Source organism: Gopherus evgoodei, chromosome 4 (assembly GCF_007399415.2).
Source record: "Gopherus evgoodei ecotype Sinaloan lineage chromosome 4, rGopEvg1_v1.p, whole genome shotgun sequence".
In the NCBI taxonomy this organism is placed as follows: Eukaryota; Metazoa; Chordata; order Testudines; family Testudinidae; genus Gopherus; species Gopherus evgoodei.
The window spans coordinates 143,954,683-143,974,627 of NC_044325.1; the positions used below are offsets into that span (position 1 = coordinate 143,954,683).

The 19,945-nt window shown below is 44.5% G+C and overlaps 1 protein-coding gene across 12 annotated transcripts in view; it reads left to right on the top strand.

The window, feature by feature from the left end:
* The window catches only part of PFKFB2 (6-phosphofructo-2-kinase/fructose-2,6-biphosphatase 2), a 129,760-nt gene that overhangs the window by 24,115 nt on the left and 85,700 nt on the right, over positions 1 to 19,945 (top strand). For 8 of the 12 annotated variants that reach the window (XM_030561667.1, XM_030561656.1, XM_030561668.1 and 5 more), the window contains one exon: positions 4,564 to 4,735. The exons of the other annotated variants lie outside the window; for them this stretch is intronic. The gene's annotated coding sequence lies outside the window, so the exon portion shown is untranslated. The remainder of the gene's footprint in view (positions 1 to 4,563; positions 4,736 to 19,945) is intronic. 12 annotated transcript variants of the gene reach the window in all.

Sequence of the window (19,945 nt, forward strand, 5' to 3'; positions counted from 1 at the left end):
AATTAAGTGTCTTGCATGCCAGTCTCTGAGGCTCCATGGGTCTGCTAGCTCCTGGGCAGCTGAGGCTCCATGAGTCTGCTAGCTCCTGGACAGCTGTGTGTCCACACTGCCACCTGCAGTGAAATAGGGAACAACAGCCTATGAACCCTACAGTTTCAAGCACCACCAGCTATCCCACCCATGGCAGTCATGACTGGTGGAGCCTACTGTGTTCTTTGATTGGCCCAGGCACACTATTTTAGGTTTAGGGAAAACACCTGGAGACTCTCTGTGCAGCTAGCGGGCTTCCTGGCTTGCAGCTGCAACAGACCTTACTGCATGCTCCTGATCCCTTGCCTTGCTCCTGGTTCCTGATACCTAGCCTCGGTCCCCGGTCCCTTGCTCTGCACCTGACCCCTCACCGTCTCCCTGTTCCACTAACACAGCTTCGGCAGGCTCACCTGGCTCTGACCCAGCTCATCAACCTCAACTCAGACCTGATTTTATGGCATGAAAGTGATATGTATTGCTGCATCTGGGCTTGAACCTCTAGACTGAATTTGGACCCCATTCTCAAGTCCTCTCCAACCCAGGCCCTAGCCTTGACCTGTGCCCTAGTAGCTGTAATCACTAGACCAGATTCTAAGTCTTATTGCATGCTCAGTTCAGAAAATAAACAACTTTTATTATTTGTACAATGATGGACATGGACAATATGCAAACAACACCAACCAGGAACTAAACCCATGGCGGAGGATTTACAAAGTGAGGGTACGAGCTGGTACTGCCTTTCACAGTAGCACACATACTGAACAAAGCAGCATGGCGGTGTAGAATCAGAGAGCTTTCAGTATTGTTCTGAAGACAAGAGGCCTGGCGAATATTGAAAGATAATAATACTTAGCTCTTATACAATGCTTTTCATCCAGAGAGTGACCAAAGTATCATTATCCCCATTTTCCAGATGGGGATACTGAGGCACAAGGGGGCATTATCCAGCAGATCAGTGGTAGAGCCCAGACTAGCCCCCAGATTTCATGAGTCTCAGTCCAGTGGTGTAACCACTTGACCACCTTGGGATGGGAGGCTGTTTTAGGACAGGAAGAGAGAACAGTGAGAGGCAAACAGGTTGAACTTGTATGTTCCTGGCATTGAGTGATGTTCAGTTTCTCAGGGAAGCACAAATCTGCCTAAATAAGGGCTCTAACTGGCCTTTCTGGGTCCGTGACCAGCCAAAGCTGTGGAGAAGAAATTAAAGATTATCAGCTCAGCAAACTCCAGTAGAAACAGCAGGTGGTGCTTTGGGATTCCCCAAAAGTTCCGTACCAAGGGGAGATTGTCTTTTATTTATGATCTGCAAAAAAATAACTCTCTTCCTCCCCTTCACTTCTTGTTGGAATTTTTTGGAAGCTTTGCTGCCACTTTTAGCTCTGAATCAAGGCAAGGTTCATGAATCCAACTCCCCACTTTGGGGCAGACAGCGTTTGGAGTTACTTCCCCATTTGAGTTAAAAATTCACTCTTCGATGTTTCATTCCGAACAGGCTTTGTTACAGTTCTTGGCTCAGGAGTTGCTCAATCAGTGCGGTTAAAAACACTGCTTCCTACAGGCACACAATGAAGGTGAACATTTGTAGTTGTGAGGTTAGTTAGGTCACCTCAAAGCATTTCTGGAGGCAAGAAAAGGGAAATGAAAAGGTTGTTAAATCCATAGTTGAAACCAACTATGGGTTTGGGCTACTGCAAGAGTATTTAGCCACTTCTGTAAAGCAGTTGTCGTGAAAAGTTCTAAAGGCTCATGGATCTTCTTATTGTTCATGGCAGGTATCTGCTTGTGTTCTAGGCATGTCTCTTTGAAACATGAATGGAATATCAGTGCCATAAAGGAACTCCACCACATGTTCCTGTACAGGACTGGAACACAGCAGTAAAGTGGCTAAGTATTATCGTGCCCCTTAACAAAGGGGGAAACTGAGGCACAGAGAAGTAAAATGACTTGCCTAGAGCCTCTTGCAGAATGGAGAATAGAACCCAGGAATTCTGACTCCCAAGTCTATGCTCTAACCATTAGACTTTGCTGCCTCTCTGCCCATGGAATTTCCTGCAACAACCAATGTTAGGGAGGGTGCAAGTTGTTAGAATGCAGGCAGATTAAAAATATTTATCAGTTAGCATCACTTAGCTAAAAATTCAGGTATAATACAACAGCAAAATTAACCTCTCTTCTTCTGAGATCCTTAGGCAGGTTCAAAAAGAGAGCAGAACGGGACGTGGTGGTGATGATGAAGGGGTATTACAGATAAAGATGGGACTCAGCCAAAACTCTGGGTCTGAACACCACTGAACTTGGAAACTCATATGAGATTTTTATGTCTTGTTCTCTTCTCTTATGACGGTGTGGATTCAGTCCTGCCCTCTGCTGTGCTCGGGCCCAAACCAACTTCCTCCCTATAATGGCAACAAGATATGGGAAGGGACATACTATAGGGAGTCTGACCCCCACACAAAAGCAGCAGAGCAGGGTCCTTGGTCTGTAGGAGAATGCAAAGGGCTGAGCCAGTCTGAGGCACCTGTTACCATATTCTATGCCACATGGTCTACAGGGTAGGATGCATGTCCCCACCAAGCCAAGCAGTTGCTATACTGCCACCAGCAATAAGTGCTGCTTTCCATGCATGTTACTCCTGCTCAGTCATGTGAACTTAGCTCTTGCTACACTGGAATAAACCAATGAACCATGTGCAATGGGGCTGGGGAAATGTGTTCTTCTCCTTTTTAGGCCACATGCTGAATTGGTTGTGACGACGCAGCTGGAACAGGGAGTAAGAATTATCCTCACTTAACCCCTTGTTCGCAGTTCATGGGACAGCAAATACAACTCCACTGGCCACCTACTTCTTCATTTCATCTCATCTCATCTCTCTCTGTTTCTCCCCTGGGCCAATGCTGCCTTCAGTACAAAGGTAAATAGCCCCGGGGAGCTTTCAGTACAAGAGGCAAAAATCAACCTCATTTTCCTCCAAACACAATTGCATGGCTGCCCAAGAGGCTGTCTGAGCTGCCGAGTTATTCAACGGCCTTAAGATCCAACTTTGTAGTAGCCTGGGGGGGGAGGGAAGGGGCACCGATTTTAATAGAAATGAATCCTACTGGGTGAGTTTCTTTGGCCTGCATTAAGCAGGAAGTCAAAGCAGATGATGATAATGGTACCTTCTGATATTGAAATCTATGATACCAATCAGCATCAAAAGGCTGTTTTGTGAGTAAGCCAGAGCCATGCATAAAACACCATGGGCCAAATTGTGGTCCAACGGATGTCAACTCACATTGACTTCAACAGGACCAGGCATTAGCCTTTGGTCCCTAACAATGGACATTGCAAAGCTGATCTGGCAGTATCGCTGCAGGAGTCACTTGGTAGTTAGCACAAAGCGTATTTCAAATAGAGTGAGACCAAGGACACCCAATTCATATCCAGATTTCAAAGGCACCCAAAGTTCAGCGGCTTCAGGTGCAAGATTCTGGTTTGGGCCCAACTGCAACTGAAGATCTGTTGAGATTTGCTGCAAAATCTCATGAGAGTAGTCACTGGTATGTTGTTCATGTTATGAAGCTATTACATACTGGCATCGTCTGTATGTTAAAGTTCAGATATGGTGCCTATTGCCATAGCAGCTGGGCACCTCACAACTGACTTATAAATAAACAAGTTTAAACTAGTACGGCTCAGCAAAATGGGTGACTAAGAAAAAATCAACATCGTCAGAAACCCCTTGCTACAGGAGTAGCCGGCTAATTAATTAAAAGTGTTAATTTTATCCCATGCCATGATGATCACCAATCTTGGGGTCCAGAAAGGGGAAGGTCCTTTACCAAGAAAGGAAGAAAAAGGATGAGTTTACAGGTAGAGAGACACACCCTACTTGGTCTTCCTGAAAAATGTGTATCACGTTACCATCCAAAATAAGCCATTTCTTCTTTTTATTGCACAGCACCAGGGACATTTAGTAATTCGGAATGATGCTTTGCACAAGAACTTCCAGTATCAGGGTAATTTTTAGCAAAATGGAGCAAACTGCATTAAAAATCACAACAGTGCCATTACTAGAGTTTACAATGATCTATCTGTCTATATATTATACACATCACTGCAGTATCGTCATTAGTTTCATATTCAATTCATATTGTATAACTACAGTTAGTTAGTGATGGCTGGTCAGACCCAAAGGTGTGTAGGTGAAAGTGACATGTGGAGTGCCAATTTATAGTGGTAGCTAGAAATAGTGCATTGAATACAATAGACTGCACCTACCATTCTACCCTAAGGAAACGCTCTTCTGCACAGATTGGCAGTAGATTAACACTCTTCTCCAAGAGCAAAATGATTTTACCTACCTTAAATTACAGTGAATCTTTACTGTAGACTTTCTTCTAAATCCATTCAAGATGGATTTAGACACCTGAGGGCTCTCCCACCTGGCAGCCTGGTTAGTATGTGTTCAGATCTTGATGTTTGTTCCAATTTTTTATAAATGTCCAAAACTTGCACATGGACCTGTTAAACTTTTCTTCTTCTCACATCCAGGCCCCTGGAATAGTTTCCCTTCCAGGCTGCTATCACAGATTTGCCACCAAGAAGGTATCAGAACTGATTGAAGAACTTGACAGGAATGCGAGAAGTGCCATCAGCGCATGGAATATGGAACCCCAAACTTCTTCTTATGTATTTGGCTCCTTTGTTCACAAGTGTTAATGAGGTAAATTTTTTTTTAAAAAGAGAAGTTATGATCAGAAACAGCTAGGATGAAGGAGAGGAATTCCCCTGCTTTCTGGGTGACTAACAGATGTTTTAACACAAAGCAGCCTGTTCTTCTCCATAGCACAGAGTCTAATATCCTTTTACATCTGATCATATATTACCAACCAAGATTCTAATGTGAATTCATTCATTAACTTCTTTTAATGGAACCTTTCAGCATCTTTTCTCTGCCCTCTCCCCCAAATCTGCAGTTCAAATGAAAGAGAACATATTAACTTCTTAAAGTGCACCATTATTATTGTTATTGTGGTAGCATTTAGGAGCCCTAGTCATGAACCAAGATTCCACTGTGCTAGGTGCTGTACAAGCACAGCACAAAAAGATGGTCCCTGCCCCAAAGAGCTCACAATCTAAGTAGAGTGACTGCTACATTAAGAGCAGAGCATGAATATTGCCTCTTGATATCACAGATGCTGCATAACAAACACAAGTATCTGGAAACAATCCCTTTTACTGAGCAATATGAGCCCATTTTTAAGCATGTCTAGCATCGAAGTCCAGGTTTCCAATTTAAACCAAATGCAAATGCCCCGCAGATCAAAACTGAAATTCCTGGTAAATTCATGTGATCTCCTGGAGAGTAATCTTTAAAGGAATTTTAATGCACACCCAGAAGAATATTGAGTGAAATCCTTAAATTGAAACCAATGAGTGATTAGGGTTTAACATGTCAGTCTTATCCAACAAGAGGGTATCCTCCTGACATTGTAACCCATGCAGTAGTATAAGTATTGACTATTAGATTCATGTGCAACCAGTGTTTGTACTGCTGGTAAAAACCATTCCCCCTCCCCCTGTGCTGCTAGTCCCTCCGCAGAGCTGCCATCTGCTCACAGGGAGTCAGCAACAGCATTGTCTAAATACCAAGGAGACAAAAATTATTTAGAGAGGTCCAGGGGAATCATAGGATGAAGTCCTAGGGACTAACAGTTCCTTATCTGTAAAAATGGAGATACTAGACCTATCTCCCCAGAGTGTTGTGGGGATAAGAACATAAGAATGGCCCTACTGGATCAGACCAAAGGTCCATCTAGCCCAGTATCCTGTCTGTGACAGTGGCCAACGCAAGGTGCTTCAGAGGGAGTGAACAGAACAGGGAATCCATCAAGTGATCAAGAATCAAGTGATCCATCCCCTGTCACTCATTCCCAGCTTCTTGCAAACAGAGGCTAGGGACACCATTCCTGCCCATCCTGGCTAATAGCTATTGATGGACCTTTGATAAATACATTAAAGACTGAAGTACTTTGAGAGCTACTGACAAAAAGCAAAATAGAAGAGCTAGGTGTTATTTTTTTATTATTGGATGAAATTAAGCAAAGTAAAATTCAGTCAAGATGTCACCAAATTTTTTTCTAGCAGAGAGGGCTGTTAGACTGTAGAATAGTCTCCCAAAGCAAGTCCCAGTCTTTGAGTAATTTAAAATAAAATAATTGATAAAATGCTATAAGGAACAATCCTGCAAAGTCAGAGGGATGAAAATGATGATGTAGCAAGTCTTTTCCATCTCATTTCTATGATTTTTAGTGAGCATTCCAAGGGCATCTCCAGGGAGAAGACAACCCACCTCCAGATTTGTTCAGATTTAAATAATAATTTTAAAAGACCTCTATCCAAGGGTCTAGGTATCCTATCACATCATTAATAATACAATAAAATCCTAGCAGCATTAAAATAACCATTTAACTCAGCCAGCCAGCCACCAAAGAAACCCCCAGGAATGGTTGATGATGGACAGAGACTGATGGTGAATCATATCAGATAATCAACGTTCTTCAATCACTTCTATTTATTATGGGAAGTGCAAGCCGCACAATCTCAACAACATGAGACAATTGCCTGCAGCCATCCCATGGCAGGTGGCGAAGACTTGTGCATTCCAAGCTAGTCAGTTACAGACATGCTAATGAAATAAAATCATTTTAGAGCATAGCCGAACTGAACCAATCGCCAGAAGACAGGGTTAAGAAATAAGAGAAGCAAAGAGTGTAATCCCAGAGTGCCAGGGACTTCATTTGAAAATATCTTTTGCCTGGCTCAGTAACTGAGTTTGAATTATTCGTGTAATTTTTATCATGGTGCATTTTATATGTTGCTTGTTTGGTGGCTTTAATGTTGTTTTGTGAGATGGGTTCACATTGTAAAAAGGTACCATACAAAGAAAATGTATTTAGTTATTTTTAATTAAAAAATTAAAACCAAGGTAACTGTGACTGCTCTGCACTGACAAAGCTCAGACATTTGTAATGCCAGGGTTAACATGGTTACTACTTCAATTTGGTTTTGACAGGTACATTTAAATGTGCGGTTGCAGCTAGAGTAATGATAATACTCATTTCCTACTGGGAATTGGAGAGAGAATTAAGATTGAGTCATTCATACCCACATAATTTCTGATTAGCTCTAAATAAATTGCCTTAATAAAGAAGGGAAAAGTAGTTAAGGGGTGTGTGTGTGTGTGTGCACAGGAGATTCTTTCCCTGGAGATTTTCATCTGTGATTTCTTCAAGGGAAAATGTGGTAATAGAAAAAATTAATCAGACTTATTGTTGAGACTGCTCCAGAGTAAAATGTGGCCCTGACACTTTGTATTTTCATGAGGTTTGTAGCAACAGTTACTTGAGAAATGGCCCAGAATTCATGAGACACATGGAAGAGTTAACATGATCTATCTATTAGAGGGTTTGTTCTGTCTTTTTTTTTCTCCCCCAGTGGTAAAAGGGCTTTACAGGTCCTGATCTTGCATTCCTCATTTTTGAGGCCCTTTGGAACCCTGAGAGATGAAGGCAAATCTTCATTAAGCAGATCTGCATTCTTTATCATGTTATGATTAGTTCTACTACAGCAATAATCTCTATTGCTCTGTGCTGGATCTGCACAATGAATAGCTTTCAAAATTGATTAAACAGCTCAGCAACTATTCACCCTCAAACAATTTAGTGCTCTATAAATTGTGGAGCAATAAGAGACAAATGTACAGTCTAGGGTTGCCAAGTCCCCAGAAATTAAAAATTAACCTTTAATTAAGAATTATGTTGTGATTAAATCTCCAGGAATATGTCCAACCAAAATTGGTAACCCTAGTACAGTCCTTAGTATGTCATACACACAGAACAAACTATGGGAGTTTGACAGGGCTCTGTAGGACCCACCTAGTCACTGTATCCATTTTGGGAACTTCTTCCAACACACCTACAGGGAACCCAACATGGCAGCTGGATGGGGAACATGCAGGTCTTTGAGTTCCCCAGGCCAACAGCTCTCTTTCTACAGTGATACTTTTCAGTTATAACACTCCACAGATACCATTTCATTATGTGCCCCCGGTGCCTTCCACTAGTGTACATAAGGAGTGTCCCACTAAGGTCACTGGAAGTTAAAGGAATTAAACCTGTGTATCTGAAAGGAGAATCAAGCACAGGCTATTCTTGTCCCAAATTAGTGCTGAGTTGACTACCCTAAAGGGTGAAGTTCCCTATTTCATTCTGCAGCTGTTGCTGTACAGGCAAGTAACCCAGAAGGGAGAGGAAAGCATCTGTGAGGGGAGGGGATTTGCTAAATGATTAATCAAACATTGAACCAAAGGGCCAAATCCTCAGGACATTGCCTCAGTTCTCCCTTGGTCCTGACTGGCAAAGTCCTGAATCTTCAATGGAAGCCTTGGCTGAGCAGTTTGCCCCCACTGAAAGTAGAGATGCAAACAAGAGCTCAGTTCACTTCTTGACACACTCTGGGCAGCACAGGATGTGCCTTGAAATAGATATTTTTATTTTTGCTCAATCTGGTTTTAAATTGCTGTTGAGTTGTGGCTTCTATTACTTCCCTTAGGAATATCTTCCCCAGTCTAACAGATCTCTCAGAGTAAGATTCGCCCCATGCAGAAGAATGTAAGCAACATTTAAGCCCTATTTTGAGGGTTTAAGTGGGGCCTGTGCTTTGTGCTAGCTCTTTGCATACTGGGGAATTTCCTCAAATTCTAGGGATTATGTCCCAGTATGCAGCTTGAATTTTTTTTTTCTTAGTTTCACTACATTACTCCTAGCTCTGTCCTCTGGGATGATAAGCAGTTCCCTCTCACCTTGGGGTTTATACCTTCGTGTGGAAGCTCTTATCGTATATACAGGCCTAAATTTTCAAATGCGGTCACTGATTCTGAATGTGTCTGTTTCTGGGCCCACTTTCAAGGGGATTGCTTTTCCAGTGTGGAGCATCCACCCTCTGAAAATGAAGCTGCTTTAAGGTCTCAAGTTGGGCTACCAAAATCGGTAGTAACTTCCGAAATTTGGAATTCTTGGGTTCTGACTAATCACATGAGATATTGGTGAACTAGCTGACAATCTGTGGATGGCTTTCCATGGGCTATCAATGCCCTGAAACAGACACAGAGAGCAGCTGGGAGCTGAATGTAAGATTGGCCATATTGGGTCAGATCAATGGTGCATCTTCCCCAGAATCCTGTCTTCTGGCAGTGGCTGATGTCAGATGAACAGAACAGGGCAATTTATCACATGATCCACCCCTTGTCATCCAGTTCCAGCCACTGGCAGTCAGATGTTTTGGGACACCCAGAGCATGGAGTTGCATTCCTGACCATTTTGGCTAATACCCATTGATGGCCCTATCCTCCATGAACTTATCTAATTGTTGTCTGAAATGAGTTATATTTCTGGCCTTCACAACATCCCCTGGCAATGAATTCCACAGGGTAACTCTGCATTGTGTGAAGAGATATTTCCTTTTATTTGTTTTAAACCTGCTGCCTGTTAATTTAATTGGGTGACCCCTGGTTCTTGTGTTGTGTGAAGGGGTAAATAACACTTCCTCATTCACTTTCTCCACCCCATTCACGATTTGTGATGGGATGTTCACCCCACACCATCCCTGAAGAGGTTAAAATGGAACAGAAAGGGCTACTTGATAGGATGGGCTGCACCTGGGTGAGATGAAGGCTAGATCTACAGCCCTAATTGCACCTGAAGCCCAGCTGGGCATGAGAAGGAAGGGCTTCTATAAAGCCAGGGAGAGAAGAATAGTAAGGGGGTTCAGGGGGAGGGAGTCTGGGAAAATAAGGAATAGGAAGAAACCTAGAGAAAACAGCAGCAAGGGTGAGACTGTGTGGACCTTAGCTGCTGAGTACAGGGTCTCCAGGCTGGAACCCAGTGTAGAGAATGGGCCTGGAAAAGTGGCACAGACAGGGAAGTGAACTTTGAAGACTGCCTGAAGTGGTTTGTTTAAAGACATTTTGATACCCCCAAAGGAGCAAATTATAGTGAGCTGGTCAAAGGGCCATGCTATGAAGAGGAAGCGCTGCAGCTTGGGGTGTATGCAAGAGACTGCAAAGTGAGAGACTGGGACAAGGGGCTGAGAAACCACAAGAGGAGGCATCAAATCAGCACTGAGCTAATCCCCAGGAGGTGACACAACAGTGAGTGGCATGAATCCAGTGATGTGATTTTCTAGATCTCTTATCATATCCCCTCTTATCCATTTCTTTTCTAACCTGAACAGGCCCAGGCTTTTTACTCTCTCCTCATACCGTAGCTGTTCCATACCCCTAATCATTTTTGTTGCCCCTCCCCTCCTACTTTTTGTTTTTGAGATGGAGAGACTTGAACTTCATGCAGTGTGGGTGTACTATGGATTTATATAGTGGTCTTATGATATTTTCTGTCTTATTATCTATCCCATTCATAACGGCTCCGAACATTCTGTTAGCTTTTTTGATAGATGCTGCACAATGAGCTAATGTTTTCAATGAACCATCCACAATGACTCGGGTCTCTTTCTTGAGTGATAACCGCTAATTTAGAACCCATTACTTTGGGTATAGTTTAGATTATGTTTTCTAATGTGCATTACTGTGTACATTTCAACATTGAATTTCAGCTACCATTTTCTTGTCCAGTCACCCAGTTCTGTGAGATCCCTTTGTAACTGTTTGCAATCACTTTTGGACTTAACTAGCTTGAGTAATTTTGTATCATCTGCAAACTTTGCCACCTCACTGTTTACCCCTTTTGCTATAGCACAGGTCCTGGTACAGATCCTTGGGGGACCCTGCTATTTACCTCTCTCCATTCTGAAAACTGATAATTTATTCCTACCCTTTGTTTCCCATCTTTTAACCAGTTACTGACTCATGAGATGACCTTCCCTCTTATCCTGTGCCTACTTTGGTTAAGAGCCTTTGGTGATGGACCTTGTCAAAGGCTTACTGAAAGTCCAAGCACAGTATATTCCCTGTTTCACTCTAGTCCACATGTTGGTTGATCCCCTCAAAGAATTTTAATAGATCAGTGAGACATAATTTCTCTTTACAAAAGCTACGTTGACTCTTCCCCAACATATTGTGTTTATCTACATCTAATAATTCTGTTCTTTACCATAGTTTTGATTAATTTGCCTGATACTTAAATTAGGCTTACTGGCCTGTAATTGCCAGGAATGCCTTTGGAGCCTTTTAAAAAAAAATCAGTGTTATATTATCTATATCCACTAGTCAGCTGCTACAGAGGCTGATTTAAGTGGTGATAGGTTACATACTACAGTTCTGCAATTTCATATCTGAGTTCCTTCATAACTCTTGGGTGAATACCATCTGATCCTGGTGACTTTTAACTATTAAGTTTATCAGTTTGTTCCCAGACCACGTCTACTGGCACCTCAATCTGGAACAGTTCTTCAGATTTGTCACCTAAAAAAAAATGGCTCAGGTGTGGGATTCTCTCTCATATCCTCTGCAGTGAAGACTGATGCAAAGATTTTATTTATTCTGAGGATGACTTCTGCATTTTGCCATTGGGAGTCATAGTGCTGAGCCTGAAATATTTGATTAAACCTCCCAGTGAGACCCCACAGCAGAATGCAGAAGAGGAAGCTGGGGACAATATATGATTCCTTACTTTAATACGCACAAAGATTCCTTTTCACTTCAGTTTCATGATTTAGCATTTCTGGTGTCAATAACTTACAGATAATACTAGTTCTGGGTAGGGATGTAGGGGAATTTGGGCCTTAAATGAACAATGTGGCCTTGCAATCAGGGAGAGGGGTGGAGTACGATTGTCTTGTGCACCTAGCAATTCTTAACCCAAAGAATGGACTGACAGTCCTGAACCAGAGGCATCCTGGTGTGGGGGTGAAGTTGTTCCTATGCCCTGGCTATTCTGCAGTGGATCAAAATTGTCTTTTTGTTCTGTGTGTACAGCACTGACTACAATGGGATCCTGTTCTATGGCTGGGATTCCTGGGAGCTCTGATAATACAAATATGAGGAATAATGATCATGATGGCCCTCAGATGCCATTGCAGCCAGGGTAGAGCACGCTTGAAGACTGCATCTTGCAGCCAAGTGTGGCCCTAGGGTAGTGGAGCCACAATTTGCTCCTCATCTCTGTGCCTGCACTAATTGTAGTCTTTATCCATCCAAGTGGTGCAGCTGGGGGAGCTTACCTCATATCTATTAATGTGCATCAACATAGCCCCTAGGGGAGATGGGATCCTGTGGTGAGAAGGGAGTAGGTGTCCAAAGGCCCAGTCAGTTGAAAGCTGGTGTTTGGTGTTGCTGAGAGATGTCAGGTTATGACACCCATTGTTTTGTCCCATTTCCAGCCTTCCCATGGTACCCCTCATATGGCACTGAGCCACTGGTGAAATCTTTCTAATTTCCTTGTCCCACCCTGTTGTTTCCAGCCTGTCCTGCACAGCACATGTGAGTTTGCTCCCTCAACAGACTGTAACTTGTGACCAATTCATTATTCTCACCAGAGCTCTCAATGAGTTGCACTGGGGGGGGGGATGGTGCAGTGAGCTGGGTGTTAGCCAGAGACATAGGTTCGGTTCCTTGCTGTCACAGGCTGCCTGCATGATCTTGGACAAGTCACGCAGTGTTTCTGTGCTTCAGTCCCCCCTGTGCAAGTGGCCATAATAAACAGCATTCTCCTACCTCACAGGGGTGCTGTGAGGATGAATACATTCACCATCATGAAGTGCAAGATATTACAGAAACAGAGGGCATGGAAGTGTCACATATAAGTGCCAAGTTACAATTAACAGCTTTCGGCCTCCGTGACCCATCATAGAGACCTGCTGCCAAACTGGACTCCTTTGTTCTTTTTCCTTATTATTTACTCCTCTTGGGGAGTATTGGATATGCTCAAAGGTTGCTATTATAATTCTCTTACAGCCTCTGATAAAGCAAAGCCTAATTATGTCTTCGATACTGTTAATAGTTCACTTTCATTGTGATGCCAAACTAGCAGCCAGGCTTCCCATTCCAGTGCTTCTCCATTCATTTATGATTGGACTGAATTTAGAGCTGGAACGCTGCTGGGGTGACATCCTTTAGCCATCCATTGAACAGGTGCAGCATGGGCTAGGGGAAAGCAGGCTGCCTCCACGTGGGCATAAGCTTTTCATTGCAGCTGTGTGAAGCAAATAGGGAAATTTCTGTTCAAAAGGTGCAATACCCCCCGCTTCTCCCATCCCCGCACTTAATGGCCTATTGTCCTCATTGGTGGTGTAACTACAAAGGAAATGCCCTCCGCAATGTGGTGATAGGGCTGGTATTAGCTTTGTGAGTAATTGAGTGGGTTTGGGTGGTGGTTCTGCTCCTGCGTCTGAGCAGCTGGTGTTAGCACAGGCAGAAAGTTCTGTTCACATAAGAACGGCCGTACCGGGTCAGAGCAAAGGTCCATCCAGCTCAGTATCCTGTCTATTAACAGTGGCCAATGCCAGGTGCCCCAGAGGGAATGAACCTAACAGGCAATGATCAAGTGATCTCTCTCCTGCCATCCATCTCCGTCCTCTGACAAACAGAGGCTAGGGACACCATTCCTTACCCATCCTGGCTAATAGCCATTAATGGACTTAACGTCCATGAATTTATCTAGTTCTCTTTTAAACCCTATTATAGCCCTAGTCTTCACAACCTCTTCAGGCAAGGAGTTCCAAGGGTTGACGCTGCCAGTATCCAACTGCCCCTTCCTTTTATCCCCCGGCCACCCTCACTCTGTATGTTTACCTGGAAATGGCCTGCTAGCAACTCCATTTGCAGAACTGACCTCTTCACAGCTAGGGTTTCCAAGCCTCTCGAGTGGCTGACACCCCACAACTCAAGTTGGAGAATATTTAAACATTTAAAGAAACGGATTCTCTCTTCTGTGTGATTCTGCTCCTGGCTGGTCTCTATAGCATCAAGCATCAGTGTAGGTCTGTGGTCAGTCCCTGCTGGCAAGTAAGCCAAAGCCCTATGCATGTTTCACTGGGGATGTGCTCCCTAAGTTAGCCTAGGCCTGTCTGTGTTCCAAGCATGGGCTTTATTATATTCATATAGGACACCATTCTGGGGACCCTTGTGGCCTCAGCCAGCAGGTTACTTTATTTGTCCTGAGCCAAGAAATAGGGTCAAGGCACAATCAATTAGGATCAACAGATGCAAAACAGGGCAGGGATCCTGGCTTAAAAAACATCATCCGTCTCATCAGCCTTTATGTCTTAGTTTTCAGGTTAGACAACACCATTTTGTTTAATCAAGTAGCAGTTTCTAAGCAAGAAGTGGTGAAAGCAGACTTGTGTCCTCTGCTGGCTACCTGCTCTTGCTGCGCTTTCCTCTCTAGCTGTAATTATTTTTAGTTGAAGGTTTAGCTGGAAACATCCAGTCAGAAGCCGAACAAGCAGTCTAGAGGACATTCCTAACTAAGATTTACTGTGTGATTCAAAGCTTAAACTATCTGTAACCAACGGCAAAAAATACATAGAAGTAACCCTGGGTCTGAATGAGACAGACCAAAACCAGGAACTTTGAAATTAAGGATCTGTCCTCATAACACAGAATGTGGTCAGTGTAGCCAGCAAATGCAGAAATAAAGGGAACAAAGGCAAATGTAGGCTGAATTGTACTGTGGGCAGAAAAAAATCATATCTATTGGAGTGCAGAATAATCTCCCAAATGAAATGACAAGACCCCAGAATGGCTGTTTGAAGGCCACTTGCCTTCCCTTCCTGTTTCCACAAGGAACCCCCAATACAGCAAGCTAAAGATGCAGCACGTGTGTACAGGTCTGCAGGCGCATATAGTAGTCCATCAGTGCAAGCTAGTTCTGCACAGGTCTGTGGGGTTCCAAGTGGCTGGCTAAGCCATGCTCTGAAACATAGCGTTGTCCTTTGGACACTGTTTCAATTGTGGAACAACACTGCCTCCCTCTGGCCCAAGAAAGAGACACGTCTTCCCAGAGCTCTTCACTGCACCATATCCCCTGACCGGTGCCAGTAAACCATCCTCAGACCAAAGGGAATCTGTGCACGCCTAAGGGAATGGGAGGATGGATGTTGTTATTATTGATAGTCACCGTTATTTGTCATGCAACAAATGGTGCCTGACATAGCAATCTGGTGCACCAAGATCTGTGTGTGCCCCAGATCCTCTGCTCATACAAGCTGGGTGCTGCAGCTAAACCAGGGGTCTGCAACCTCTGGCACGTGGATCACCAGGGTAAGCCCCCTAGTGGGCTGGGCCAGTTTGTTTACCTGCCGAATAGGCAGGTTTGGCGGACCGCGGCTCCCACTGGCTGCGGTTCGCCGTCCCAGGCCAATGGGGGCAGTGGGAAGTGCCGTGGGCCAAGGGATGTGCTGGCTGTGGCTTCCCGCCGCCCCCATTGGCCTGGAGCTGCGAACTGCGGCCAGTGGGAGCCGCAGTCCGCCAAACCTGCCAAAGCAGCAGATAAACAAACTGGCCTGGCCCACCAGGGTGCTTACCCTGCAAGCCGCGTACCAGAACTTGCTGACCGCTGAGCTAAACTTTCATGTGATTTTAGGTAACAGGTCCTGCAGTGACAGCTTGGGTACTGGAGTTCCCATGTTTATCTACAGAACAGGTATAACTTGGGTAAAGGCAGGCAAGCTTCCTCCCATACCGTTACTCCAGTCTGACTCCTGGACACAATGGGGTGACAAGGAAATTTGGTCTCTCTGGTACTTTCAGCCCTTGATCTCTGGGCTGAGGCTGCCAGCCAATGTGCCCAGAGCAATAGTAACTTCTGGGATGTGGGCCCCTGGCTACTGCGATGGACTGAGACTGACCAAACTCATGACACACAGGCCAGCAAAATAGACCTTGAGTGATGACAAATACTTGCCACTGTTAACCTGGGCTGGATGTGAAACAGCTGCACGGAGAAGAAAATCGTCTGTACAGCCCATTACTGCTCTCCTGAGCCATCCACTCACCACAAGGCTAATCTTGAAGGAAGCAGACCTTAGCACTGGGAATTTCACAAGCAAACCTGCCCTGGTGAAATCTCCAACCTTGTTTTGCAATCTCAAGACACGTGAGCACAGTCTACATCAGAGCCATACCTGGGGCCAACACAGAGCGGGGGTGTAAACTGCTTTACCTGACAAGCGAAGGGGCAAAAGAGAGGAAAGTGGCAGGAAAACAATCATAGGAGAGTATCTTATAAAGCAGAGTCTTTCCCTGTTTTATCACACCCCTTTATGGCTGCTTTTCTTGCTATCCCCTTCCACCACCTGAGCGTACCTTACATCACCATTTATGATATCTCTGTATTTGGCCTCTTGTGGGGTCCCTCCATCCCATGGAGGATTTGTGCATCACCTGGGTTTCTAAGCACCAAGTATCCATAAGCTGCAAAGATGCAATTTTCCTTGCAAACTTTTTAGGCTAAGAAAAGGCCGAACTTAACCCAATCTTGCGGCAAATGCCCCCTCTGCATTTCATTACTAATGAGCTGGAAATGCAGCTGGAGGGAGCAGAAGAAAAGCACAGGGTTATTAATGCTGCCTCTTACCCCTAGGCATGTGCAATAAATATGCTTCTTGATGTATATGACACACTCAGAGCGCCCTCGGAGTAAAGACCTAGTGAACAGTAATAGATTCTAGGGTCAGAGTTTGACTCTGACAGGAGGGGGGCCTGTTAGGGCAGTGAAGGAAATGAGCTGCTTTTAAGTAGCAAAGCTGCTATTCCCCCCTCCCCCCTGACTGAATTCTGACTGGGGCAGTGAGGTCTCCTCTGCACCTCCTGGCACATTCCAAAGCTGGCAGAACAGAGCTGTGAAAAACTGCTGAGAGGCCGTGTTAATGCTCTGACCAACTTCAGAACAACGAGCGTCCTGGCCCTTGAAAATTCCTTCTGACTGCAAGGGGAATGTCTTTGACTAAGTGGGTTCGTTCCTGTGGTGCTGCATGTTAGACTGCAGTGCAAGCCTTTGGGGGCAGAGGCCATGTTCCTTTATGGACTGAGGAGGTCACACATTGCAGGAGCTCAGTGAATAATAAAAGATTGTAAAGCACTGCAGAGTTCTTCAGGATGAAAGGTCCTTTGGAAAAATAAGAAATAAATTTTAACAAAGATACACTGGACTGAATTTGGTGCCCCTACCCCTTCCACACACGCACATTGGTGAACTCTGGGGCTGGAGCCAAGCTTTGACTTGGCTCCATCTTGAGCTGTTAATAAACAATTTTGGCCTATGTGGCCTGGAGAAAAGGAGGCTAAGATGCAGTTTTTTACAGTGAATAAGTACACCTGGAGTTAGATTTTTTTTTCCCCAAGGATATAGCTCCCATAATGGGGAGCAGATTTTTAAAGGACCAACTTCTTCTTCAGAGCTCTGTGTTTGAAGTTTGAAAGTTTGCCTCTCTCACCAACAGAAGTTGGTCCACTAAAAGATATTACCTCACCCACCTTGTGTTTCTAATGTCCTGGGACTGACATGGCTACAACAACACTGCATTCTTCATGGCTCAGGTATTTGAGATTCAGTGCTTGTTTCTAGAATATAGTTTCATTGATTTGTATTTACATGTGAGGTTGAGGTGCAAAATTCAGAGCCAGATTCCAAACCACTCCAATTCAGGAGAGTTCAGATCAGGGGCATTGGACTTTGCTCTGTCTCTGTGTCTCCTGCACATTGACAATGGAGTGCTTAGTCTGTGGAAGGCAAGAATGATAAAACATCCAAGATATTTCCTATCTGGAACACGCAAGAGATTGGACACCTGCCCTGCTATTGAAAGTTCTATCTATAAAACCTTTGGGTTTTACACTGCTACCCATTACTGTAATATCTGGGTGCCTTCTGTGTAAAATCAATAACAGTAGCAAAGTCCCTAGTGGACTTCATGGAGTGATGCCAGGTACATCCACTATGTGCTGGTACTTTGAGGAAAGCTGGCAGGCACAGTGCCATCTGCCTTAGCAGGGATGCAATCAATAATTTGCTATAGTCATTTATTTGAATTGCCCTCACAAGATAGACACGACACTGCTTCTCTCAGTACGTAAAGGTACTGGGTAAGGAAATCAAAATTAATAACATTTCCTGTGCACCAGACACAGAGAGCTGGGTTTCCACTGCAATGTGTGTTTTGAATCACATGATGGTGGAGCAGAGCTTTCTATCTCAAAGAATCGTAACATGCTACGATGGAACACCTCACTGCTGAAACACATCCACTTCCAGCAGCAGCGGCTCCAGGCACCAGCGCTCCAAGCATGTGCCTGGGGTAGCAAGCCGCAGGGGCTGCCCTGCCTGTCCCTGCCAGGGCGGCAGTCAGGCTGCCTTCGGCGGCTTGCCTGCGGGAGGTCCGCTGGTCCCGCAGATTCAGCGGCAGATACGCCAAATCCGCGGGATCGGCCACCCCTGGACCCCAGCAGCGATTCTTCACTATCCTCAGTAAGCAACAGTGTTTAGGAGAAGTGAAGAATAATGTATCTGTCTCAAACTGCGCGGGGGAATTAAGAGTAGCAGAATGCTACTGAAAATTGGCCAGGACATAGCGGTGAATGCTCCTATTCCTGCAAATAGTGCGGTGGGAACTTTAGTGACAACATATGGTTTTACATCTCCACAGAAAGGTGGCACTAGCACCATGCTGAAGCACTGGTTAGGTACTGGCTCAGATGCTGTATCATTGTTTACACCTGTACAGTGCCAGCTCAGGGTGACTGCATTTTTATTTTGCACATGTGAATGATCCACACTGGGTGCAAGGAGATAAAGCATCAGGCCCACCAGTTCCTGAGTTTTCTCTAGATACTTCCCATTCAGGTAGGGACCTAGTCCAGCTCTGATTTGCGTATGAGATCTGCTGAGAGCACAGCTTGAGGTGCTACGTCCACAGCCAAATATCCTGGCTTCCCAAGCTGGCTGGCTTGAAACTCAGCAGCACCTCTTACCCTCCTCCACCCCCTCTATAGTGAGCACATAGGAGGAGAAGTGCAACTTCATTGGAAAATGAGGGGGAAATCCAGACAGATGGTTGCCTCTGGGATAAGAAGAAGAGCAGCTTGTGCTACCCAAAGCCGTGTAATAGCAACAAAAGAAACATAACACAGACACAGGGATAGGTCTGGATCTAAAGCCAAACTTCCCACAGGTTCAGAGTTTTGGGATCTAGATTCATTTCGCTGCAAAGTATGTACTGTGCAGACCTTTGCACATCCCCTGGTTGTACAATCCCCTCCAAAAGCAGAATCAAATGAAAGCAGTGTTTTGCAACAGGACTTTCTGCCTGTGGGAGAGGACCACAGGTGTTGACAGATTGCAGTTAAGGATTGCTGTCAAACTGGCTTGACTAGCAAAAGTCAGTCGGGCCTGATCATAAAAAGAACACAATGTCAATGCATGGATATGGCCAGGTCCTTAGGGTGGAGTCAGATTGCTTTTGGAGTAGAAATTAGGATGATCAAATATTTAAAATACTTTAAAAACAACCAGCAGCAGTAGTACTGGGAGGAACATGAGACATACTCCCAATGATGTTTGTAAAGCCGCTCCAGCGCTAACAGGAATGTGGCACAAAGAGACTTGAGCATATTTATTTGTAGCCAAGAGTTGTCCCTAAAATTAATATTGGTTCAATGGACTCTTTCCTTAGTCTTAAAAGTTAGAAATGGGGCCCAGGCAGAAAATTCAAATCAGGACCTGGTTTCCTGTGGGCATTCAGCACTGGGGCTTTGGTTCACCCCATCTCTAATAAAAAGAGAGCAGCTTCCTCTGTTGCCTTATTTTGATCATTCAGCAGCATATGCCTTTAAACCACAGACAGATTCTGTAGTCAACCATACTAATCACTATTCTGCAAACCTGCCCGCTTGGCATAATATAGTACAACCAGGTATCTT